The following is a 24866-nucleotide window of genomic DNA, read 5'->3' on the forward strand; positions in this document are numbered from 1 at the left end:
CTAGCTAAAGCTAACCAATAGGTTCAATGTTAGCTAGCTAACATTAGGCTATAACTAGCAATGCGAAATGGCATTCTGGAGAAAACATTACTAACGTTACACACACCTCATACACATAAATTAATGTTAGCTAGCAAGCCAGCCATCTATCGAACTCCAGCTGGCTAGCTAACAGCAAGCTTTAGCTTGCAATGAAAATAACTTTCTGACAAAATTAGAAACGTATAATATCTGAATCTGTAGCTAGATTCTTACCTGTATACATGGATGAAAGCTTCACGGCAGACTGCAACCCCTTTTATTAAGACATCCTGTGTTGTTTCAGTTTAGTTTGCACAGCTTGTTTGGCCCGTTGTGTTCCACTGATTTCAAAACGTGTTATTTATTTATTTTTATTTATTTATTTATAATTTAAAAAAAAAAATATATATATATATATTCATTCGTTTTTATTTATTTTTATTTTTTATTACCAGTGTAGAAAAGTATGTATACATACAATAGACAATGCTAACATATGCTAGGGGGTACAACAAATGACAGATTATACAAAGACCTTGAAAGAAACACACATATTGATTGTTTTAACAGCTTTCTGATTAGAAGAATGTAGAATGGTCTTAATGTACTGCTAAAATTCCTTCTAGAAAACACAGAAGCATGTTTTTTTATTCGTGAATTTACATTGATGAATATGAAATTTAGCCATTAGCACAATTAGTTGTATAAGGTCAAATTGTTTTTTTATCTATATTGTTCTTTATCTTTATTATGGTTAAGGAAACCGAGCAGCACATTTTCCCATTCAAAACGTGTTCTTTTCAGAGTGACAGAGTCAGCATTCGTCATCCAGAAAATAGTCTGCAGACCAATCCAAACTCATCTCTCGAAATGTCTAGCCCACTCATTGTCTCAGCCAATCATGGCTAGAGGGAAAGTTGCTATCTTTCTCTGTGGCGAATCCAACTAGGCTCGTAATTTAACAATTGTATTCGTATTTACAGATGACATACAAGTTTGATATTAAGGCACATGAAAGTCCACATGTTCGAGGAGGAATTTCTGGCAAAAAAACCCCCATTTTAATACAAATTTTAAAAAATAAGTTCAATAGGCTCTCCTGTAAAGTCGTGACTTGCGACATACGCCTAGTTTCCTGAATCGGGTCACATTTGACGTCTACCCATGTCTGAGGACGTCGGGATATGATGCGGAAACCGGCCACTAGGGGACAACAGTGGGCGTTGTGGATCAGCCTCCGATTCCAAACGTTGCAAGTTTAAATCCAACGAAAGAAAGTTGTTTTTGAGTTTTTTGTTTTATCACAAACTTTAACGCTTACCTTAAAAATTCAGAGTTATTGCCTAACCTTCTGATTTTGAAGTTAACCCCCCAGAGTCGTTGTCCTCTCCCCAGCCACTCCGCTCCTAATCCTGACTATGACGGAGTCTATCCTTGCCTCTTGCTCCTGTGCACTTTGTAAGGCAAAAATTATTTATTTCCCCTCTCTTTAATGGTCATCAGTCTAAGGTCAAATCATAAATCCACAGCTGGAGACTCTCTGGCAGGTTTGTGGAGCTGTTTGTAATTGTTTAAATCTCTCTTGTGATTTGTTTTAAAGCCCCCAGGGGAATGTAATTGCCTGTCAGATGTCGTTCTAGCTCATCCGCTCTTCTCTCACCCTTGTCTCGATGCGTTCGTTCGACGCAACCCCCCCCCCCCCCTCTCTCTCTCTCTCTCTCTCTCTCTCTCTCTCTCTCTCTCTCTCTCTCTCTCTCTCTCTCTCTCTCTGTCTCTCTCTCTCTCTCTCTCTCTCTCTCGTCGTTTGATGCCCATCCATATGGAACAGTTATCTGTCTCGTCTATTTTAGGCCTCTCTTGTTTCAGTCTCTGTTGTTTTGCATTGACTTGCATTCCGATGAAGGTACATGTTGTCTTCTGCTTGTTGTTGTGGTGTTGGTGCATGAATTAATGTAATATCCAACATGGTGTAACACTGAAATACAAATTGAATGAATTGTTAAAAGATTCATTCCTTAACCGACTGACTGACTGACGTCTCCACTACACTTACAGTTGACGTCTCCACTACACGTATGGTTGAAGTCTCCACTTCCTGTTGAAGTCTCCACTACACGTATGGTTGAAGTCTCCACTTCCTGTTGAAGCCTCCGCCACAGACCTATTTTGTCAACGCCTTTTTATTTCTTCAAAACACAAGATCTGGCTTTTATGAAGATAAGTGATCACACTGTCTGATACACCAAACTGATATATCATGCACCGGTTTCTAATTCACTCTTTTTCTGTCAAAAGAGAAACACTCTTCTTCTACTACACAACAGCCGGCATTTTCCTTTGTTGTTACTGAACAACTCTGTGGTGGTGACTGATAAGTAGCATCCATGTTATCAGCACGTCATTGCATCAGCAGTGTCAATGAAGTTAAACGTGGCTGATATTTCCTGATCGAGTAGCTTTATATTCAGGGTAGAGACTCGGAATTGAAGGTGTAGCCATCCACTCACTTGTGTGTTTGATCGGGTGTGAGGGGGGGACCGAGCGGGGACCGAGGGGGCCAATGAAACTCACTGAAGCAGTGGGTTGCAGCATTTGTTCTGGTATGTTGGAGATTCCACTCCAATAAAGCATTGATTTCTCCTCAATGCACTCCCAAAATGCACCTCTTGCCATAACCTCACGTTTAGCAAATCAAAATCAAATCAAATTTTATTGGTCACATACACATGGTTAGCAGATGTTAATGCGAGTGTAGCGAAATGCTTGTGCTTCTAGTTCCGACAGTGCAGCATTATCTAACAAGTAATCTAACAAATTCACAATGACTACCTTATACACACAAATGTAAAGGGATGAATGAGAATATATACATATAAATATATGGATGAGCGATGGCCGAGCGGCATAGGCAAGGTTGCAATAGATGGTATAAAATACAGTATATACATATGATATAAGTAATGTATGAAATGTAAACATTATTAAAGTGACATTATTTAAAGTGCCATTGTTTAAAGTGACTAATGATAAATTTATTAAAGTGGCCAGTGATTGGGTCTCAATGTAGACAGCAGCCTCTCTGAGTTAGTGATTGCTGTTTAGCAGTCTAATGACCTTGAGATAGAAGCTAACATTTAGTGAATGGGATAATCCTCTATCTGCCTTGTCTTCGCTCGGTAAACAATAGTGTCTCACATGATATGCTGCGTTGTCTGAGTTTAATGTAGCGTTTGGTTAACCACTTTTAGTACTTGTCTGTAGTCAACACTTTTATCTATTTGTCATTTTGTAGCTCGTCATCATAACGGAATATGAAGATCAGTCACCAGGGTGTACTACGTGGGAATGAAATGGACGTTAAAAATAAGCCTTTGGCCTGTTTGACGCGTTCCCGCTCTTAACACCAACCATACACCTTGTTGTCCACCGGCTCGATGACGAACACACACATTTCCACGTGGCACCCTGTTCCCACTACAGTATGCCCGGGCCCTTTGTAGACCATTACATAGGGAATAGGGTGTCTTTTGGGACTTGAGAACAGAGACGATGTGTGACGCAGCATTCCCTAAATGTTTACACATTAGCCTGTCTCTCTGTGAGGGTTAAATTGTGCTTTTGACTTGAATATGTGTGACACGGCCGGTCATCGAGCTGCTCGAGAGAGAGAGAGAGAGAGAGAGAGAGAGAGAGAGAGAGAGAGAGAGAGAGAGAGAGAGAGAGAGAGAGAGAGAGAGAGAGAGAGAGAGAGAGAGAGAGAGAGAGAGAGAGAGAGAGAGAGAGAGAGAGAGAGAGAGAGAGAGAGAGAGAGAGAGAGAGAGAGAGAGAGAGAGAGAGAGAGAGAGAGAGAGAGAGAGAGAGAGAGAGAGAGAGAGAGAGAGAGAGAGAGAGAGAGAGAGAGAGAGAGAGAGAGAGAGAGAGAGAGAGAGAGAGAGAGTCTGACACTGTAACACCCACCAACTCACAACGTTAAAACAACAAGGCCATTAAAATGTGACGTAGTGCTGCTAGAAGGGTCTTTTTAAAAAGCTCACGTCACAGATTATCACCCTACTCCACTCAGGAGGTTGTTACCATCACTGCTGGTGTACAGCACGACTGGCAGCCTGTTATTTCAACTACTTTTAAAGGGCTGAAAACGACGGTTGTAATCTGATGGTATCATGATATTGCAGCTTTACCTCTGCAGTAAACTGTAGTGTAGCGTGTAGCCTACCAATCCTGACTGGAGATAATATCATGATTCTCAGAGCCTCCAATTCCCTCTCGTTTGGTATGCATGTGCAGTATCTAGGAGTTAGAGAGGAAGGTTTAGCTGGTAGCTAGACATCACTAATGATGAAACTTTGTCAAGTTTGCTTTACAGTGACTAAAGCAGTGACTAAATCAGTGACTAAAACAGTGACTAAAGCTGTGACTAAAACAGTGACTAAAACAGTGACTAAAGCAGTGACTAAAGCAGTGACTAAAGCAGTGACTAAAACTGTGACTAAAGCAGTGACTAAAACAGTGACTAAAGCAGTGACTAAAGCAGTGACTAAAGCAGTGACTAAAACAGTGACTAAAACAGTGACTTAAACAGTGACTAAAACTGTGACTAAAGCAGTGACTAAAGCAGTGACTAAAGCAGTGACTAAAGCAGTGACTAAAACTGCGACTAAAGCAGTGACTAAAACAGTGACTAAAGCAGTGACTAAAGCAGTGACTAAAACAGTGACTAAAGCAGTGACTAAAGCAGTGACTAAAGCAGTGACCAAACAGTGACTAAAGCAGTGACCAAAACAGTGACTACAGCAGTGACTAAAGCAGTGACCTAAACAGTGACTGCAGAACAGTAAGTGATATAAATGGCAGAAACGACACATTACTCGACCACAACCACAACCTTTGTAATCTAGATAAAGAAAGAAGCGAAGGCTAAAGAAAAGCAATGAAAGCTCTGATTTTCCATCTTAGTATATTGACAGGAGTCCCAGCCCATGGGCCCGCGGTGGGGAGGGGAATGACTGAAACGAACGAACGAACGAACGGGTTCCCGTCTGTAACCAACGGGTTCCCGTCTGTAACCGGGGAAGGAGACAAAGCTATTTTCTCTCACAGTAGCCGTACATTTCCAGAGTTATATCCCCTCCACCGTTAGATTTTCTGCTGTAAAACAAAAAGCGAATCAAATCTGTGTGCCCGCAGGCAGGTAACCTCAGCGTGAACTAAAGAGAGAGAAGCAATATCATTCCATCACTCCCCTTCTCGTGCGTGGCCCGGCTGTGCCAAACTCTCAACGCAGCGCTGTGGAAAACCATTCATTCTGACGCTATGGAAATAGGAGGGAAATCTAATTTTAATGGCTCATTATTATGCAATTTCACTCAGTCATTCAAAAAATCTCGGATTGTACAAAGAAACGGAAGCTTTTTGTACTGCACTTTGTTTTTGAAGGTCTCTAATTTAACATTTTGTTGTTATTTTTTAATTCAAATAAGAAGGGATGTTGATGTTGGATTTAGCCTGTACGTGTTCATCACAATGTAATTATCTAATGAGTTTATTTATAGATTACCCTATTACAATATTATTGATGCATTGACTAGGATATTATTCTCATTTGATGGCAGTTTTCATTATTTTACATTTGATCACACTGGTGATGATGGTGTGATTGGTGGGTGTAGTCTAATGGTTGAGTGATTAAGGCAGGCGGGCGGGCGGACGGGCGGGCGGACGGGCGGGCGGGCGGGCGGGCGGGCGGACGGACGGCCGGCGGACAGACGGACTGACGGCCATCAAATGAGAATAATATCCTAGTCAATGCATCAATAATATTGTAGACGGACGGACAGATGCATCAATAATATTGCAGACGGGCGGGCGGGCGGGTGGGCGGACGGACGGACGGACGGACAGACCTGGGCTAGAGTAGAGGTTCTGTTATCTCATAGCTCTTATTCACATTTGACTCAGCATCCACAGGCAACTAATTTCTCCTTCCTTCCCTTTGATATCTCTCCTCTGTCCTCTCCTTCCCTTTGATATCTCTCCTCTATCCTCTCCTTCCCTTTGATATCTCTCCTATATCCTCTCCTTCCCTTTGATATATCTCCTCTATCCTCTCCTTCCCTTTGATATCTCTCCTCTATCCTCTCCTTCCCTTTGATATATCTCCTCTATCCTCTCCTTCCCTTTGATATATCTCCTCTATCCTCTCCTTCCCTTTGATATCTCTCCTCTATCCTCTCCTTCCCTTTGAAAGCTCTCATCTATCACCTCCTTCCCTCCATCTGCTCTTCCACTCTGGGATTGTTAACGAGAGAACCGACCTCTGTAAAATGTTAATTTCAGGTGTAAGCCAGTGCTACCGTCCTAACACTCTCTCCTCTCTGGCAGGGTCCATCAGAGGTACAGCAGGGTCCGTCAGAGGTACAGCAGGGTCCATCAGAGGTACAGCAGGGTCCATCAGAGGTACAGCAGGGTCCATCAGAGGTACAGCAGGGTCCATCAGAGGTACAGCAGGGTCCATCAGAGGTACAGCAGGGTCCATCAGAGGTACAGCAGGGTCCATCAGAGGTACAGCAGGGTCCATCAGAGGTACAGCAGGGTCCATCAGAGGTACAGCAGGGTCCATCAGAGGTACAGCAGGGTCCATCAGAGGTACAGCAGGGTCCATCAGAGGTACAGCAGGGTCCATCAGAGGTACAGCAGGGTCCATCAGACGTACAGCAGGGTCCATCAGAGGTACAGCAGGGTCCATCAGAGGTACAGCAGGGTCCATCAGAGGTACAGCAGGGTCCATCAGAGGTACAGCAGGGTCCGTCAGAGGTACAGCAGGGTCCATCAGAGGTACAGCAGGGTCCATCAGACGTACAGCAGGGTCCATCAGAGGTACAGCAGGGTCCATCAGAGGTACAGCAGGGTCCATCAGAGGTACAGCAGGGTCCATCAGAGGTACAGCAGGGTCCATCAGAGGTACAGCAGGGTCCATCAGAGGTACAGCAGGGTCCATTAGAGATACAGCAGGGTCCATTAGAGGTACAGCAGGGTCCATCAGAGGTACAGCAGGGTCCATCAGAGGTACAGCAGGGTCCATTAGAGGTACAGCAGGGTCCATCAGAGGTACACAGGGTTCTCCCTCCCTCCCAGAACCAGTACCAGGCTTCTTCTCTATCCTCCCTTCCTCCCCTCGCTCTCCTCACTCTACCTCCTAGTCCCCCACACACCCCTACCCCGTCCTCTTCCTCTACTCTCTTCACCCCTCTGCTCCCCCCACGGTCTCTGTGCCCCCTTGACAGGAGTGCTAGCTGGACTGGCCCCCATCTGCTGTGTAATAAGCTGTCTGTTAGGGGCCAGGGCGTGCCACGCCCTCTGTGCGAGCAGGGCTTTTACAAGTAGCATCTGTTTGGGCGCTCTTGCTTGGCTGGAGGCCACGACCCAGCCTCTAGTGCAGCAACCATAATGCAATTTCCCATGACCCTTTGGGAGGATTAGTTTAGTCCCTCTTCTTCCTGTGTGGCGGCCAGTGATACCTGGTCAAGTATCTGAGAGAGTATCTTTCTCTCTTTGCTTTCTACTCTCTCTGTTCTCTGTATTTTTCTGTTTTCTCTATCTCTCCCTGCTCTCTCTATATCTCTCTCAAAGAGAGATCTTATCAATAATTGTATTTTTATTTATTATTTTTTTACTTTTACCCTTTTTTTCTCCCCAATTTTGTGGTATCCAATTGGTAATTTCGGTCTAGTCCCATCGCTGAAACTCCCGTACAGACTCAGGAGAGGCGAAGGTTGTGCGTCCTCCGAAAACACGACCCAGCCAAGCCGTACTGCTTCTTGACACAATGCCCACTTAACCCGGAAGCCAGCCGCACCAATGTGTCGGAGGAAACACCGTACACCTGGCGACCGTGTCAGCGTGCATTGCACCCGGCCCGCCACAGGAGTCGCTAGAGCGCGGTGGGACAGGAACATCCCTGCCGGCCAAACCCTCTCCAAACCCGGATGACGCTGGGCCAATTGTGCGCCGCCCTATGGGTCTCCTGGTCGTGGCCGGCTGTGACAGAGCCTGGACTCGAACCAGGTTCTCTAGTGGCACTGTGATGCGCGCCACTCGGGACAGGCCCATCTTATCAATTGTTACAATGTTTTATTTACATCCCAGAATAATCAGATATTCCATGACTACAACCAACGGCAAATACATCAAATACATCAATGAAATGAATACATGTAGAATTCAGTGGAGGTCCTCCTCATTGAAAGAATAGTAATTACATCAAAATTGTAGCGCGATCTGCACATCCACGCAAACTGTCCCCAATTTGCACACGGATACTTACTCAAACACTAATACATCTACTGCTTCAAGTATTTCTGATACATTGGCTGGGTGCAGGATGTGAAAGATCTAGCCAATGAATGTCCCCGGGTCTAGCCAGCGCTATCAACCATCTCTAGGGAGCCCAGTTATAAGGCCTTTCTCTTGAATTTGGCAGGCAGGCGGGCAGGCGGGCGGGCGGGCAGGCAGGGGGGCAGGCGGGCAGGGGGGCAGGCAGGCGGGCAGGCGGGCTGGCAGGCAGGCAGGCAGGCAGGTAGGCAGGTAGGCGGGCGGGCGGGCGGGCGGGCAGGCAGGCAGGCAGGCAGGCAGGCAGGCAGGTAGGCAGGCATGCGGATGGTAGTGGACTGGTTGAACCTTCCTCTCCACTCTTGTTTATATCCTGTTTAAGTCTTGAATAAATCAAGGAAAATTGCTATGCATGGCACTTTGCTCGAGACACAAGTGCATACATCTAATATCTTCTCCAAATCCTGGAAGGGAATTGTAGCATGTCCTACAGAGTAACCTTCCCTGTACCCTCTCAGCCACCGGTTAGAATACATTTTACATATTTTTAGACACCGATATGATTCTATTCACCCCCCCCCCTCAACCACCCCCCCCCCCCCACCCCCACCCCCCACCCACCCAGCTTCAGTCATATTGTATATTTAGACCTAGAGATCCATGCCATTCAAATCTCATTCAATAAATAGCTGTTATTTCTTTATGTGCTACTGAATCACATAGCATGACCTGGAAATAGAAAGGAAACAGCTTGTATTTTCTTTCTTTCAGGCCTTACTATTTTCATTTAGTTTTTTATAAATCTTTGCTAATGGTTTAAAAAAATATAATGCTAACCTTTAGCCTGTGTGAGAGACTGACCCTCAGTGTTCAGTCTGCTTCAAAGACCTTGTAAATCTCTCTTCTTTATACTGGAGAGCAAAACCCTTGGCTCAAGGGGATATATGCCAACAGTTATTGGATATTTCCAAACAAAAGCCCACTTCCTCTGAAAGAAAGGGGTGATGGAGAGAGGAGGGAGGGAGGGAGATGAGAGATAGGACTGAGAGATAAAGAGAGAGAGAGAGAGATAAAGAGATAAAGAGAGAGAGGGAGAGGGGTGAGAGAGAGAGAGAGAACAACAGGAAAACAATAGGAGTTGAGAGAAGATAGTTACTTGCAGACATATAATGTGAGGAGGGAGTGTTGACTAACAGTGAGGTAGAGAGACAGACAGGAGAGATGACTAACAGTGAGGTAGAGAGACAGACAGGAGAGATGACTAACAGTGAGGTAGAGAGACAGACAGGAGAGATGACTAACAGTGAGGTAGAGAGACAGACAGGAGAGATGACTAACAGTGAGGTAGAGAGACAGACAGGAGAGATGACTAACAGTGAGGTAGAGAGACAGACAGGAGAGATGACTAACAGTGAGGTAGAGAGACAGACAGGAGAGATGACTAACAGTGAGGTAGAGAGACAGACAGGAGAGATGACTGACAGTGAGGTAGAGAGACAGAATGGTTATCTATTACAACAATCTCTGTAATAATAACATTCTCCAACTGAACACTGTTTGGTTCTCTCGTCATGTTGAACACACTCATAAAGAACACACACCAGAGCTGCATTCAAAATGCCCCCCCATTCCCTTTACAGGACTGTATAGTGCACTACTCTGATCAAAAGTGCTACACTATATAGGGAGAAGAGTGCCATTTGGAACACAGAGTAGAGTGCCATTTGGAACACACACTCTATATAGGAAGTAGACTGCTATTTGGAACACACTCTATATAGGAAGTAGAGTGCTATTTGGAACACACACTCTATATAGGAAGTAGAGTGCCATTTGGAACACACACACTATATAGGAAGTAGAGTGCTATTTGGAACACACACTCTATATAGGAAGTAGAGTGCCATTTGGAACATACACTCTATATAGGAAGTAGAGTGCTATTTGGAACACACACTCTATATAGGAAGTAGAGTGCTATTTGGAACACACACACTATATAGGAAGTAGACTGCTATTTGGAACACACACTCTATATAGGAAGTAGAGTGCTATTTGGAACACACACTCTATATAGGAAGTAGAGTGCCATTTGGAACACACACTCTATATAGGAAGTAGAGTGCCATTTGGAACACACACTCTATATAGGAAGTAGAGTGCCATTTGGAACATACACTCTATATAGGAAGTAGAGTGCTATTTGGAACATACACTCTATATAGGAAGTAGAGTGCCATTTGGAACATACACTCTATATAGGAAGTAGAGTGCCATTTGGAACATACACTCTATATAGGAAGTAGAGTGCCATTTGGAACATACACTCTATATAGGAAGTAGAGTGCTATTTGGAACACACACACTATATAGGAAGTAGACTGCTATTTGGAACATACACTCTATATAGGAAGTAGAGTGCCATTTGGAACATACACTCTATATAGGAAGTAGAGTGCTATTTGGAACACACACTCTATATAGGAAGTAGAGTGCCATTTGGAACATACACTCTATATAGGAAGTAGAGTGCCATTTGGAACATACACTCTATATAGGAAGTAGAGTGCTATTTGGAACACACACTCTATATAGGAAGTAGAGTGCTATTTGGAACACACACTCTATATAGGAAGTAGAGTGCCATTTGGAACATACACTCTATATAGGAAGTAGACTGCTATTTGGAACACACACTCTATATAGGAAGTAGAGTGCTATTTGGAACACACACTCTATATAGGAAGTAGAGTGCCATTTGGAACATACACTCTATATAGGAAGTAGAGTGCTATTTGGAACACACACACTATATAGGAAGTAGAGTGCTATTTGGAACATACACTCTATATAGGAAGTAGAGTGCCATTTGGAACATACACTCTATATAGGAAGTAGAGTGCCATTTGGAACATACACTCTATATAGGAAGTAGAGTGCTATTTGGAACACACACACTATATAGGAAGTAGACTGCTATTTGGAACATACACTCTATATAGGAAGTAGAGTGCTATTTGGAACATACACTCTATATAGGAAGTAGAGTGCTATTTGGAACATACACTCTATATAGGAAGTAGAGTGCTATTTGGAACACACACTCTATATAGGAAGTAGAGTGCCATTTGGAACACACCCTCTATATAGGAAGTAGAGTGCTATTTGGAACACACACTCTATATAGGAAGTAGAGTGCTATTTGGAACACACACACTATATAGGAAGTAGAGTGCTATTTGGAACATACACTCTATATAGGAAGTAGAGTGCTATTTGGAACATACACTCTATATAGGAAGTAGAGTGCCATTTGGAACACACACTCTATATAGGAAGTAGAGTACTATTTGGAACACACACACTATATAGGAAGTAGAGTGCTATTTGGAACACACACACTATATAGGAAGTAGAGTGCTATTTGGAACATACACTCTATATAGGAAGTAGAGTACTATTTGGAACACACACACTATATAGGAAGTAGAGTGCTATTTGGAACATACACTCTATATAGGAAGTAGAGTGCTATTTGGAACATACACTCTATATAGGAAGTAGAGTGCCATTTGGAACACACACTCTATATAGGAAGTAGAGTACTATTTGGAACACACACACTATATAGGAAGTAGAGTGCTATTTGGAACACACACACTATATAGGAAGTAGAGTGCTATTTGGAACATACACTCTATATAGGAAGTAGAGTACTATTTGGAACACACACACTATATAGGAAGTAGAGTGCCATTTGGAACACACACACTATATAGGAAGTAGAGTACTATTTGGAACACACACACTATATAGGAAGTAGAGTGCCATTTGGAACACACACAAGGCCATCAGAGAGGGGCTGTAAAACACAGAAATACAATGACTGAGCTATATCGTTGGTTACACCGTTACAGGCACGTTGAGAGGGATGAAGCATTCTATTTTCTGGGGGCAAAGGTCAAAACAGATCCTCTTCCCATTGGTAATGCCATCTCATCAGCCAACCGGTTTTAGATGAGATATGCTAATAATTGAACAGTCTGACATGTAAAAACTGAGGCTGCATCCCAAATGTCAAATTACTACCTTTCATCAGGGCCCATTTAGAGAATAGGGTGACATTAAGGACGCAACCTAACCTAAATAATCAGAGTTTTCCAGGGTCCATCAGAGACATGCTCACCTGGTGGGCATAGACCAGGGACAGAATGACTCCCAAGCCAGAAACAGTACCTTGCCTCCTTCTCCCCCTCTTCCCTTCTCCCTCCAACCCCTTCCCTTCCCTTCTCCCTCCAACCCCTTCTCTTCCCTTCTCCCTCCAACCCCTTCTCTTCACTTCTCCCTCCAACCACTTCCCTTCTCCCTCCAACCCCTTCTCTTCCCTTCTCCCTCCAACCCCTTCTCTTCCCTTCTCCCTCCAACCCCTTCTCTTCACTTCTCCCTCCAACCCCTTCCCTTCTCCCTCCAACCCCTTCCCTTCTCCCTCCAACCCCTTCTCTTCCCTACTCCCTCCAACCCCTTCTCCCTCCAACCCCTTCTCTTCACTTCTCCCTCCAACCCCTTCCCTTCTCCCTCCAACCCCTTCCCTTCCCTTCTCCCTCCAACCCCTTCTCTTCCCTTCTCCCTCCAACCCCTTCTCTTCACTTCTCCCTCCAACCCCTTCCCTTCTCCCTCCAACCCCTTCCCTTCCCTTCTCCCTCCAACCCCTTCTCTTCCCTACTCCCTCCAACCCCTTCTCCCTCCAACCCCTTCTCTTCACTTCTCCCTCCAACCCCTTCCCTTCTCCCTCCAACCCCTTCCCTTCCCTTCTCCCTCCAACCCCTTCTCTTCCCTACTCCCTCCAACCCCTTCCCTTCCCTTCTCCCTCCAACCCCTTCCCTTTTCCTTCCAACCCCTTCTCTTCCCTTCTCCCTCCAACCCCTTCCCTTCCCTTCTCCCTCCAACCCCTTCTCTTCCCTTTTCCATCCAACCCCTTCTCTTCCCTTCTCCCTCCAACCCCTTCTCTTCCCTTCTCCCTCCAACCCCTCCTCTTCCCTTCTCCCTCCAACCCCTTCTCTTCCCTTCTCCCTCCAACCCCTCCTCTTCCCTTCTCCCTCCAACCCCTTCCCTTCCCTTCCCTTCTCCCTCCAACCCCTTCTCTTCCCTTCTCCCTCCAACCCCTTCCCTTCCCTTCCCTTCCCTTCTCCCTCCAACCCCTTCCCTTCCCTTCTCCCTCCAACCCCTTCTCTTCCCTTCTCCCTCCAACCCCTTCCCTTCCCTTCTCCCTCCAACCCCTTCTCTTCCCTTCTCCCTCCAACCCTTCCCTTCCCTTCTCCCTCCAACCCCTTCTCTTCCCTTCTCCCTCCAACCCCTTCCCTTCTCCCTCCAACCCCTTCCCTTCTCCCTCCAACCCCTTCCCTTCTCCCTCCAACCCCTGCTCTTCCCTTCTCCCTCCAACCCCTTCCCTTCTCCCTCCACCCCTTCTCTTCCCTTCTCCCTCCAACCCCTTCTCTTCCCTTCTCCCTCCAACCCCTTCTCTTCCCTTCTCCCTCCAACCCCTTCCCTTCTCCCTCCAACCCCTTCTCTTCCCTTCTCCCTCCAACCCCTTCTCTTCCCTTCTCCCTCCAACCCCTTCCCTTCTCCCTCCAACCCCTGCTCTTCCCTTCTCCCTCCAACCCCTTCCCTTCTCCCTCCACCCCTCCCTTCCCTTCTCCCTCCAACCCATTCTCTTCCCTTCTCCCTCCAACCCCTTCCCTTCCCTTCTCCCTCCAACCCCTTCCCTCCCCCCTCCAACCCATTCTCTTCCCTTCTCCCTCCAACCCATTCTCTTCCCTTCTCCCTCCAACCCCTTCCCTTCCCTTCTCCCTCCAACCCCTTCCCTTCTCCCTCCAACCCCTTCCCTTCCCTTCTCCCTCCAACCCCTTCCCTTCTCCCTCCACCCCTTCTCTTCCCTTCTCCCTCCAACCCCTTCCCTTCCCTTCTCCCTCCAACCCCTTCCCTTCTCCCTCCAACCCATTCTCTTCCCTTCTCCCTCCAACCCCTTCCCTTCTCCCTCCAACCCATTCTCTTCCCTTCTCCCTCCAACCCCTTCCCTTCCCTTCTCCCTCCAACCCCTTCCCTTCCCTTCTCCCTCCAACCCCTTCCCTTCCCTTCTCCCTCCAACCCCTTCTCTTCCCTTCTCCCTCCAACCCCTTCTCTTCTCCCTCCAACCCCTTCTCTTCTCTTCCCTTCTCCCTCCAACCCCTTCTCTTCTCTTCCCTTCTCCCTCCAACCCCTTCCCTTCTCCCTCCAACCCCTTCCCTTCTCCCTCCAACCCCTTCCCTTCCCTTCTCCCTCCAACCCCTTCTCTTCCCTTCTCCCTCCAACCCCTTCCCTTCCCTTCTCCCTCCAACCCCTTCTCTTCCCTTCTCCCTCCAACCCCTTCCCTTCTCCCTCCAACCCCTTCCCTTCTCCCTCCAACCCCTTCCCTTCTCCCTCCAACCCCTTCCCTTCTCCCTCCAACCCCTTCCCTTCCCTTCTCCCTCCAACCCCTTCTCTTCCCTTCTCCCTCCAACCCCTCCCCTTCCCTTCTCCCTCCAACCCCTTCCCTTCTCCCTCCAACCCCTTCCCTTCCCTTCTCCCTCCAACCCCTTCCCTTCCCTTCTCCCTCCAACCCCTTCCCTTCCCTTCTCCCTCCAACCCCTTCCCTTCCCTTCTCCCTCCAACCCCTTCTCTTCCCTTCTCCCTCCAACCCCTTCCCTTCCCTTCTCCCTCCAACCCCTTCCCTTCTCCCTCCAACCCCTTCCCTTCTCCCTCCAACCCCTTCCCTTCTCCCTCCAACCCCTTCCCTTCCCTTCTCCCTCCAACCCCTTCTCTTCCCTTCTCCCTCCAACCCCTCCCCTTCCCTTCTCCCTCCAACCCCTTCCCTTCTCCCTCCAACCCCTTCCCTTCCCTTCTCCCTCCAACCCCTTCCCTTCCCTTCTCCCTCCAACCCCTTCTCTTCCCTTCTCCCTCCAACCCCTTCCCTTCCCTTCTCCCTCCAACCCCTTCCCTTCCCTTCTCCCTCCAACCCCTTCCCTTCTCTTCCCTTCTCCCTCCAACCCCTTCCCTTCCCTTCCCTTCTCCCTCCAACCCCTTCCCTTCCCTTCTCCCTCCAACCCCTTCCCTTCCCTTCTCCCTCCAACCCCTTCTCTTCCCTTCTCCCTCCAACCCCTTCTCTTCCCTTCTCCCTCCAACCCCTTCTCTTCCCTTCTCCCTCCAACCCCCTCCCTTCCCTTCTCCCTCCAACCCCTTCTCTTCCCTTCTCCCTCCAACCCCTTCCCTTCCCTTCTCCCTCCAACCCCTTCTATTCCCTTCTCCCTCCAACCCCTTCCCTTCCCTTCTCCCTCCAACCCCTTCTCTTCCCTTCTCCCTCCAACCCCTTCCCTTCTCCCTCCAACCCCTTCCCTTCCCTTCTCCCTCCAACCCCTTCCCTTCTCCCTCCAACCCCTTCCCTTCCCTTCTCCCTCCAACCCCTTCTCTTCCCTTCTCCCTCCAACCCCTTCTCTTCCCTTTTCCCTCCAACCCCTTCCCTACTCCCTCCAACCCCTTCTCTTCCCTTCTCCCTCCAACCCCTTCCCTTCCCTTCTCCCTCCAACCCCTTCCCTTCCCTTCTCCCTCCAACCCCTTCCCTTCTCTTCCCTTCTCCCTCCAACCCCCTCTCTTCCCTTCTCCCTCCAACCCCTTCCCTTCCCTTCTCCCTCCAACCCCTTCTCTTCCTTTCTCCCTCCAACCCCTTCCCTTCTCCCTCCAACCCCTTCCCTTCCCTTCTCCCTCCAACCCCTTTCCTTTTCCCATCTCGCTTACTTTGCTGCACTCATTTACCACCATCTCCTTCTCTCTCTCGTATTATAGTTTATTTGTCCGTTTGTTCCTCCAGATACAGAATCGGTGCGTAACATCTGTCGCAGGGTAAGACAAGCTGTCCAGATCCCCTTCTTCCACCAAACTGACCCCTAACGTCACTAGCATCGTGGATGTAGCAAAGGCTGCACACTAAAGCGTAGTAACTTGCCACACGTACCTAGTCCCCAATTGTACCCTATTCCATACGTACCGCACTACTTTTGTCCAGGCGCCATAGGGCTCTGGTCGAAAGTCATGCACTTCATAGAGAATAGGATGCCATTTAGGACAAACCCAAAGTCAGTTGTCAGTGAATATACTTAAAGGAGCTGTTGTTTTTGTTTCGTTGTTGTTGTTGTTATTGTTTCGTTGTGTGTTTTCGTTGTTGTTGTTGTTTTTGTTGTTGTTGTTGTTTTCGTTGTTTTTGTTGTTGTTGTTTTCGTTGTTGTTGTTGTTGTTGTTTTTGGTGTTGTTGTTGTTTCGTTGTTTTTGTTGTTGTTGTTTTCATTGTTGTTGTTGTTATTGTGTTGTTTTCATTGTTGTTGTTGTTATTGTGTTGTTTTCGTTGTTGTTGTTTTCGTTGTTGTTTTTGTTGTTGTTGTTGTTTCGTTGTTGTTGTTGTTGTTATTGTGTTGTTTTTGTTGTTGTTGTTGTTTTTGTTGTTGTTGTTGTTGTTGTTTTCGTTGTTGTTGTTGTTGTTGTTATTGTGTTGTTTTCGTTGTTGTTGTTGTTTTTGTTGTTGTTGTTGTTTTCGTTGTTGTTGTTGTTGTTGTTTTTGTTATTGTGTTGTTTTCGTTGTTGTTGTTGTTGTTGTTTTTGTTGTTGTTGTTGTTGTTGTTGTTGTTTCGTTGTTGTTGTTGTTTCGTTGTTGTTATTGTGTTGTTTTTGTTGTTGTTGTTTCGTCATTGTTGTTGCTGTTATTGTGTGGTTGTTGTTATTGTGGACTAAGATGAACTTTGCGTAATAGTTTCTCTCCTGACCACCCTAGAATGTATAACTGGTACTTCACAGTCTTGAATAGCTAGCTTCCTGTTGTGACAATGACTGTATTAGCCTCATGTGAAGGTGTCCCCTCTCTCTCTCTCCGACATCTAAAATGCTTTTGCTGCCATTGGAAAGCCCAAGTAACAAACACAACCCCCAGACAACCTAGAGACAGTAATGAAATGACTTGGCACTGTGAAAGTCCACGGGCATCTTGACAGATGCCCCGCCGTGCTCCACAGTGCTCCGCAGGACCCTTTAAGGTGCTAGTTGGTTTGGCCATGGGTTTGGCAGGCGTAGCCGAGCCCTGTACCCATTCCCCCACAGCTAACGGCCAAATGTGTCCCTGCAGGTGGTGCAGATGGCGTCACAGCGACCAACACGGTCTCGGGGCTGATGGGGCTCAAGGCAGACGGCACTCCCTGGCCTGGCGTTGGACGAGGCAAGAGAACCACATATGGTGGCGTGTCTGGTAAGTGTCATCTGAATCACTGCTTTTCCACCCCCACCACCACCACCACTCCCTCAGGGCCGGAACAGCCAGACTGTGTGTTTGTGTGTCTGCATGTTTGTGCTGGCATGCATCTGTGTGTGTGTGTGTGTGTGTGTGTGTGTGTGTGTGTGTGTGTGTGTGTGTGTGTGTGTGTGTGTGTGTGTGTGTGTGTGTGTGTGTGTGTGTGTGTGTGTGTGTGTGTGTGTGTGTGTGTTAAAGGGGTGTGCTGTAGTGTAGTCTAAATGCCATAGTCCTGAACAGCACCCCTCCAGTGTTGTTCTGTTCTGCTCTGTTCTGCTGTGTTCTGCTGTGTTCTGTTCTGCTGTGTTCTGTTCTGCTGTGTTCTGTTCTGTTCTGCTGTGTTCTGTTCTGCTGTGTTCTGTTCTGTTCTGCTGTGTTCTGTTCTGCTGTGTTCTGTTCTGCTGTGTTCTGTTCTGTTCTGCTGTGTTCTGTTCTGTTCTGCTGTGTTCTGTTCTGCTGTGTTCTGTTCTGCTGTGTTCTGTTCTGTTCTGCTGTGTTCTGTTCTGCTGTGTTCTGTTCTGTTCTGCTGTGTTCTGTTCTGCTGTGTTCTGTTCTGCTGTGCTCTGTTCTGTTCTGCTGTGTTCTGTTCTGCTGTGTTCTGTTCTGTTCTGCTGTGCTCTGTTCTGCTGTGTTCTGTTCTGTTCTGCTGTGTTCTGTTCTGCTGTGCTCTGTTCTGTTCTGCTCTGTTCTGCTGTGCTCTGTTCTGTTCTGCTCTGCTCTGCTGTGCTCTGTTCTGTTCTGTTCTGTTCTGCTGTGTTCTGTTCTGCTGTGCTCTGTTCTGTTCTGTTCTGCTCTGCTCTGTTCTGCTGTGCTCTGTTCTGTTCTGTTCTGTTCTGCTGTGTTCTGTTCTGCTGTGTTCTGTTCTGCTCTGCTCTGCTCTGTTCTGCTGTGCTCTGTTCTGTTCTGCTCTGTTCTGCTGTGCTCTGTTCTGTTCTGCTCTGTTCTGCTGTGCTCTGTTCTGCTGTGCTCTGTTCTGTTCTGCTCTGCTCTGCTGTGCTGTGCTCTGTTCTGTTCTGCTCTGTTCTGCTGTGCTCTGTTCTGCTCTGTTCTGCTCTGCTCTGTTCTGTTCTGCTGTGTTCTGTTCTGCTCTGTTCTGTTCTGCTCTGTTCTGCTGTGCTCTGTTCTGCTCTGCTCTGCTCTGCTCTGTTCTGTTCTGCTGTGCTCTGTTCTGCTCTGTTCTGTTCTGCTCTGTTCTGCTGTGCTCTGTTCTGTTCTGCTGTGTTCTGCTCTGTTCTGCTGTGCTCTGTTCTGTTCTGCTGTGTTCTGCTCTGTTCTGCTGTGCTCTGTTCTGTTCTGCTGTGCTCTGTTCTGTTCTGCTCTGTTCTGCTGTGCTCTGTTCTGTTCTGCTCTGTTCTGCTGTGCTCTGTTCTGTTCTGCTCTTCTCTGCGAGACTCTGAGGCTCTGAGGCTGGACACTCTCTAATAGCAGTGACAGATGGACCAGATTGAGCCTGAATGGGCTCCTTAATGCTCCCTCTGCTCTGCTTTTTCTGCTCTCCTGGCTCTACTGTGATGAAATGAGAGAGGCTGACTAGAAAAGGACTGCAGCAACCTGCCACAATCTTTCTGAGAGGGACTGAGAGCACCCACATTTGAAATAATGTTTTAGATTGAGTGAGACATTTGAAAGGTGTACAAGCACATGTTGATTTGTTGATGTGGAAACTTAATTTGGAATTACTAGAAAATACATGTATTTTGTATGTTTTTCTGTGCACTGGATATGCTGGAGGTATACTGGATATTTAAATTAGTATCTCGTGTTTTAATATATTTGACAGTGTCACTGTCAGTCTCACCGAAGCATCTCTTTCTCTAGTTAGGATGCTATTGTCACCATCAATCAGGTTCCCTTTATTATAAACACACCTTGAAATCACAGCGGAAGGAGAAACCTGGTCTATAACAGCTGTTTCGTTCATTGTGCTGTATGTCAAGCTATTAGTTGGTTTTTCAGTCTCCGTCTGCAGTAGTCACACACATTATATGGAGATAAAAGCAGTATTGAGGCCAGACTATGACAAGTACGGCCAATCTCTCTGCAATTGTAGCTCTCTCTTGAATATCTGTTTCCTAATGCCCTCTTCTTTTATCTTTCCAAAGCGTAACTGTTTGAATATCGTCTCCTGTGAAGAGAGAAACTGTTCTAACTTGCAAAGCCTTTTTTTGGGGGGGGGGGAACACGCGGGTTCTCCGTTTCAGTCTCGTTGAGTGATGTGACACAGTACCGAAGCGGGACCTGAAACAAAGGACATTGTGGTTTCTATGGGATATCCCATTGTCAGTGAAAGGTGCATCTTTTTCATGAAGATGTTATACATTTAAAGACATCTACTCTGTATTTAAATAAGAAAACACTGCCCCTCCTGGTCTCCTCAGATGAAAGGACTTTCATGTGTTTTCAGAAAGTATTCAAACCCCTTGACTTTTTCCACATTTTGTTGGGTGACTGTCTAAATTTAAAATGGATTAAATTGAGATTTGGCTTACGCACACACACACAACACCCTACAATGTCAAAGTGTTTTTTTTTTACAAATGTATTAAAAATGAAAAGCTATAACGTCTTGAGTCAATAAATATTCAAGCCCTTTGTTTTGCCAAGTCTAAATAAGTCCAAGAGTAAAACATTTGCTTAACAACACGTCACATAATGAGTTGCATGGACTTCCTCTGTTATGCTTTGGAAGATTAAAGAAGAGGGCGTTAGGAAACAGTCTGGGGTTTTAGGCTGGGTTTCTGCACAGCACTTTGTGACATCAGCTGACGTAAGAAGTGATTCATAAATACATTTGATTTGATTGATTTGATTAATAGTGTTTAACATGATTTATTAATAACTATCTCAGAATCTGTACTCCAAACATACAATTATCTGTAAGGTCTCTCTGTCGTGCAGCGAATTTCAAAAACACAGATACAACCACAAAAAAACAGGGAGGTTTTCCAATGCCTCGCAAAGAAGGGCAACTATTGGCAGATGGGCCAAAATAAAACAAAAAAATCAGACACTGAATATCCCGTTGAGCAAGTTATTAATTACACTTTGGATGGTGTATCTGTTACCAGCCTCAGTCTGTAGCTGAGGTGGCCTGTAATAGTAAAAATAACGGACAAAAGATTACATCTGCAAAGTTCTGGCGCTTTCTTTATTCTGAAGAATGGTGCGCGCGCTTGGCCAGAACTTGCTGTTTCTCCTACTACCACAGTGCAACAGCGCCATCTATTGGCTTGATGGACAACTAACGCTAAAGTATGTAAATATATACCATTTAGATTAATTAAGACAAAAAAATGATAAGAAAGTGGTGTCTGTTTTTAGTGACTTTCATTTAAACCCATTACATATCAGTACATCCAGTCACTAAAAAGATAGCGGCGCTCTTCCTAACTCAGTTGCCGTAGAGGAAGGAAACCGCTAATGGATTTTTACCATGACGGCAATGGTGACTTTAAAACAGTTACAGAGTTTAATGGCTGTGATATAAGAAAACTAAGGATGAATTAACAACAATGTAGTTAATACACAATACTAACCTAAATGACAGAGTGAAAGAAGGAAGCTTGTACAAAATTAAAATATTCCAAAACAAGCATCCTGTTTGCATTTTTGTCATTCATCAAGCACTCTTATCCAGAGCTACTCACAGTAGTGAGTACATACATTTTCATACTAGTCCCCCATGGGAATCAAACCCACAACTCCGACATTGCAAATGCCATGCTCTACCAGCTGAGCTACATGGGACAATATGCTACTACAGTAAAACATGTGGCAAAGAAGTTAACTATATGTCCTGAGTACAAAGCCTTATGTTTGGGGCAAATCCAACACAACACATCACTGAGTACCACTCTTCATATTTCCAAGCATAGGGGCTGCATAATGTTATGGGTATGCTTGTCATTGGCAAGGACTAGGACGTTTTTTTAGGATAAAAATAAACAGAACGGATCTAAGCACAGTCAAAATCCTAGAGAAAAATCTGGTTCATGCCTAATCCTGCTCCCTCCCTCAGGCGCTCGAAGTCACCGGTCTACTAACCACCGGTCCTGGCAACCCATATTGCGCACACCTGGCAACTATCATTGCGCACACACCTGCTCGTCATTACTTCTCCGTGATTCTCTCATGTTAAGTACGCTTCTCTTGCTTGTTCATTTGCATCAGGTTCTTTATTCAGGTTCTTTATTCAGATCTTTATTGAGGTTCTTTATTCAGATCTTTATTGAGGTTCTTTATTCAGGTTCTTTATTCAGGTTCTTTATTCAGATCTTTATTCAAGTTCTTTATTCAGGTTCTTTATTCAGGTTCTTTATTCAGATCTTTATTCAGGTTCTTTATTCAGGTTCTTTATTCAGGTTCTTTATTCAGATCTTTATTCAGGTTCTTTATTCAGGTTCTTTATTCAGGTTCTTTATTCAGATCTTTATTCAGGTTCTTTATTCAGATCTTTATTCAGATCTTTATTCAGGTTCTTTATTCAGATCTTTGTTCAGATCTTTGTTCAGATCTTTATTCAGGTTCTTTATTCAGGTTCTTTATTCAGATCTTTATTCAGATCTTTATTCAGGTTCTTTATTCAGGTTCTTTATTCAGATCTTTATTCAGGTTCTTTATTCAGGTTCTTTATTCAGATCTTTATTGAGGTTCTTTATTCAGATCTTTATTTAGGTTCTTTATTCAGGTTCTTTATTCAGATCTTTATTCAAGTTCTTTATTCAGGTTCTTTATTCAGGTTCTTTATTCAGATCTTTATTCTGGTTCTTTATTCAGGTTCTTTATTCAGATCTTTATTCAGGTTCTTTATTCAGGTTCTTTATTCAGGTTCTTTATTCAGATCTTTATTCAGGTTCTTTATTCAGGTTCTTTATTCAGATCTTTATTGAGGTTCTTTATTCAGATCTTTATTGAGGTTCTTTATTCAGGTTCTTTATTCAGGTTCTTTATTCAGATCTTTATTCAAGTTCTTTATTCAGGTTCTTTATTCAGGTTCTTTATTCAGAACTTTATTCAGGTTCTTTATTCAGGTTCTTTATTCAGGTTCTATATTCAGATCTTTATTCAGGTTCTTTATTCAGGTTCTTTATTCAGATCTTTATTCAGATCTTTATTCAGGTTCTTTATTCAGGTTCTTTATTCAGGTTCTTTATTCAGATCTTTGTTCAGATCTTTGTTCAGATCTTTATTCAGGTTCTTTATTCAGATCTTTATTCAGGTTCTTTATTCAGGTTCTTTATTCAGGTTCTTTATTCAGGTTCTTTATTCAGATCACCTTCTGGACCTGTTTCCTGACTCACAGCGTATGCGTTACACAATTACACCTCCACAAAAAAACAGAAGCCGCAAGAAGATTCAACCCTCTTCCAGATGGTTAACGAACAAAATCATCTACTCCATCAACACCACGACCAGCTGGCCGAAACTGAGTACGACCATGGAGGAGGTCCTCCGCGTTCTCCACTGCTTTGACACCAGCAGCAAGGTTTTCCATTCCCCTATCAGAGGGCTTCCTACGACGGGTTGTGACAGTGAGCCAGTCCCCCAGCCTACCCAGCCATCCGCCCAGGTCAGTGATGCCGGACTATCCCTTCTGGAGAAATATGACTGCACTCAATTGAAATGCCGTGGCTTCCTACTCCACTGCTCCCTCTATTTCGCATATCAGACGGGAGCCCCCACCAACGAGAGGTCCAAGGTTGCCACGGCATTTCCCTGCTGACCAGACGGGCGTTGGAGTGGGCTACGGCCGTCTAGGAGAGGGGAGAGAAGGAGTTTGGGTCCAATTTCGAGGTTCACGGCTCTGTTCAGAACGGTCTTTGACCATCCTCCAGGGGTCAGAGAGAGAGGTGAGTGACTTTTCCTGCTCCGGTAGGGTGCCCAAACCGTTGTGGAGTACGCCCTCACCTTTCAGACTTTGGCAGCTCCCGCAAGGATGTCTAGATGGAGTTGGCATGTCGGGATGACAATATTTCCTCGGAGTTGGCATGTCGGGATGACAATATTTCCTCGGAGTTGGCATGTCGGGATGACAATATTTCCTTGGACTCTCTCATCTCGATGACCATCTGTCTGGTTAACCTTGTGCTGGAGCACCGAGGTCCACCTCGCCACTCGCCTCCCTCCTTTGGCTGTCCTGAGGCAGAGTCTGGACCCATGGAGATAGGGGCCACACAACTCTCCGCGGCAGAGAGGCGTTGCAAAGATTGCTAGAAACATGTTTTCAATTTGTCGGCACTGTAGGTGTGAAGTACATGACACTCCCCTTCGGTGTGACCGCGACACTGTTGTTTCCAAAAGGAAGATGTGTGTGAACTGATGTGATGTTGGGGGGGTCTCTCTCTCTCTCTCTCTCTCTCTCTCTCTCTCTCTCTCTCTCTCTCTCTCTCTCTCTCTCTCTCTCTCTCTCTCTCTCTCTCTCTCTCTCTCTCTCTCTCTCTCTCTCTCTCTCTCTCTCTCTCTCTCTCTCTCTCTCTCTCTCTCTCTCTCTTATTTATATATATATATATATATATATATATATATATATATATATATTAGGGAGAAACAAAATGCCTTAGGTAGGCAATGTAAATAACAAATGTATAGTGAAACTATTGCAGTAGTTTTTCCCATTTAAGCAGTGTCTCCCGGCTCTTATGACATCCCACCAGGTGTATTTAGGGTGTTGGTGGTGAGGCTCAAGTGGAGAGGCAGGCATTCGTCACCTCCCACACCACTGCAGGGACACTGGGACACAGTGTCCATATTCCCAATCACCTTGTCGTGGTTAAATGCAGTGTTTTGCGCTTTCAGTTTTTTCCTGTTTAACCCTTGTGTTGTCTTAAGGGTCACCCACCAATATGTTCAAAACTTCTTCGGGATCGATGTATTAATAAACCAATTAGGCCCATTTGGGCAGTCTTGATACAACATTTTGAACAGATATGCAATGGTTCATTGTATCAGTCTAAAACTTTGCACATACACCTCTGCCATCTAGTGGTTAGAATCTAAATTGCGCCTGGGCTAGAATAATACATTAAGGCCTTTCTCTTGCATTTCAAAGATAATGGTCCCAAAAAATGTAATGTGTTATATTCTCCTACAATAATTTCACATTTCCACAAACTTCAAAGTGTTTCCTTTCAAATGGTTGCAAGAATATGCATATCCTTGCTTCAGGTCCTGAGCT

This window comes from Salvelinus namaycush, chromosome 7 (genome assembly GCF_016432855.1).
Source record: "Salvelinus namaycush isolate Seneca chromosome 7, SaNama_1.0, whole genome shotgun sequence".
NCBI classification, from domain to species: Eukaryota; Metazoa; Chordata; class Actinopteri; order Salmoniformes; family Salmonidae; genus Salvelinus; species Salvelinus namaycush.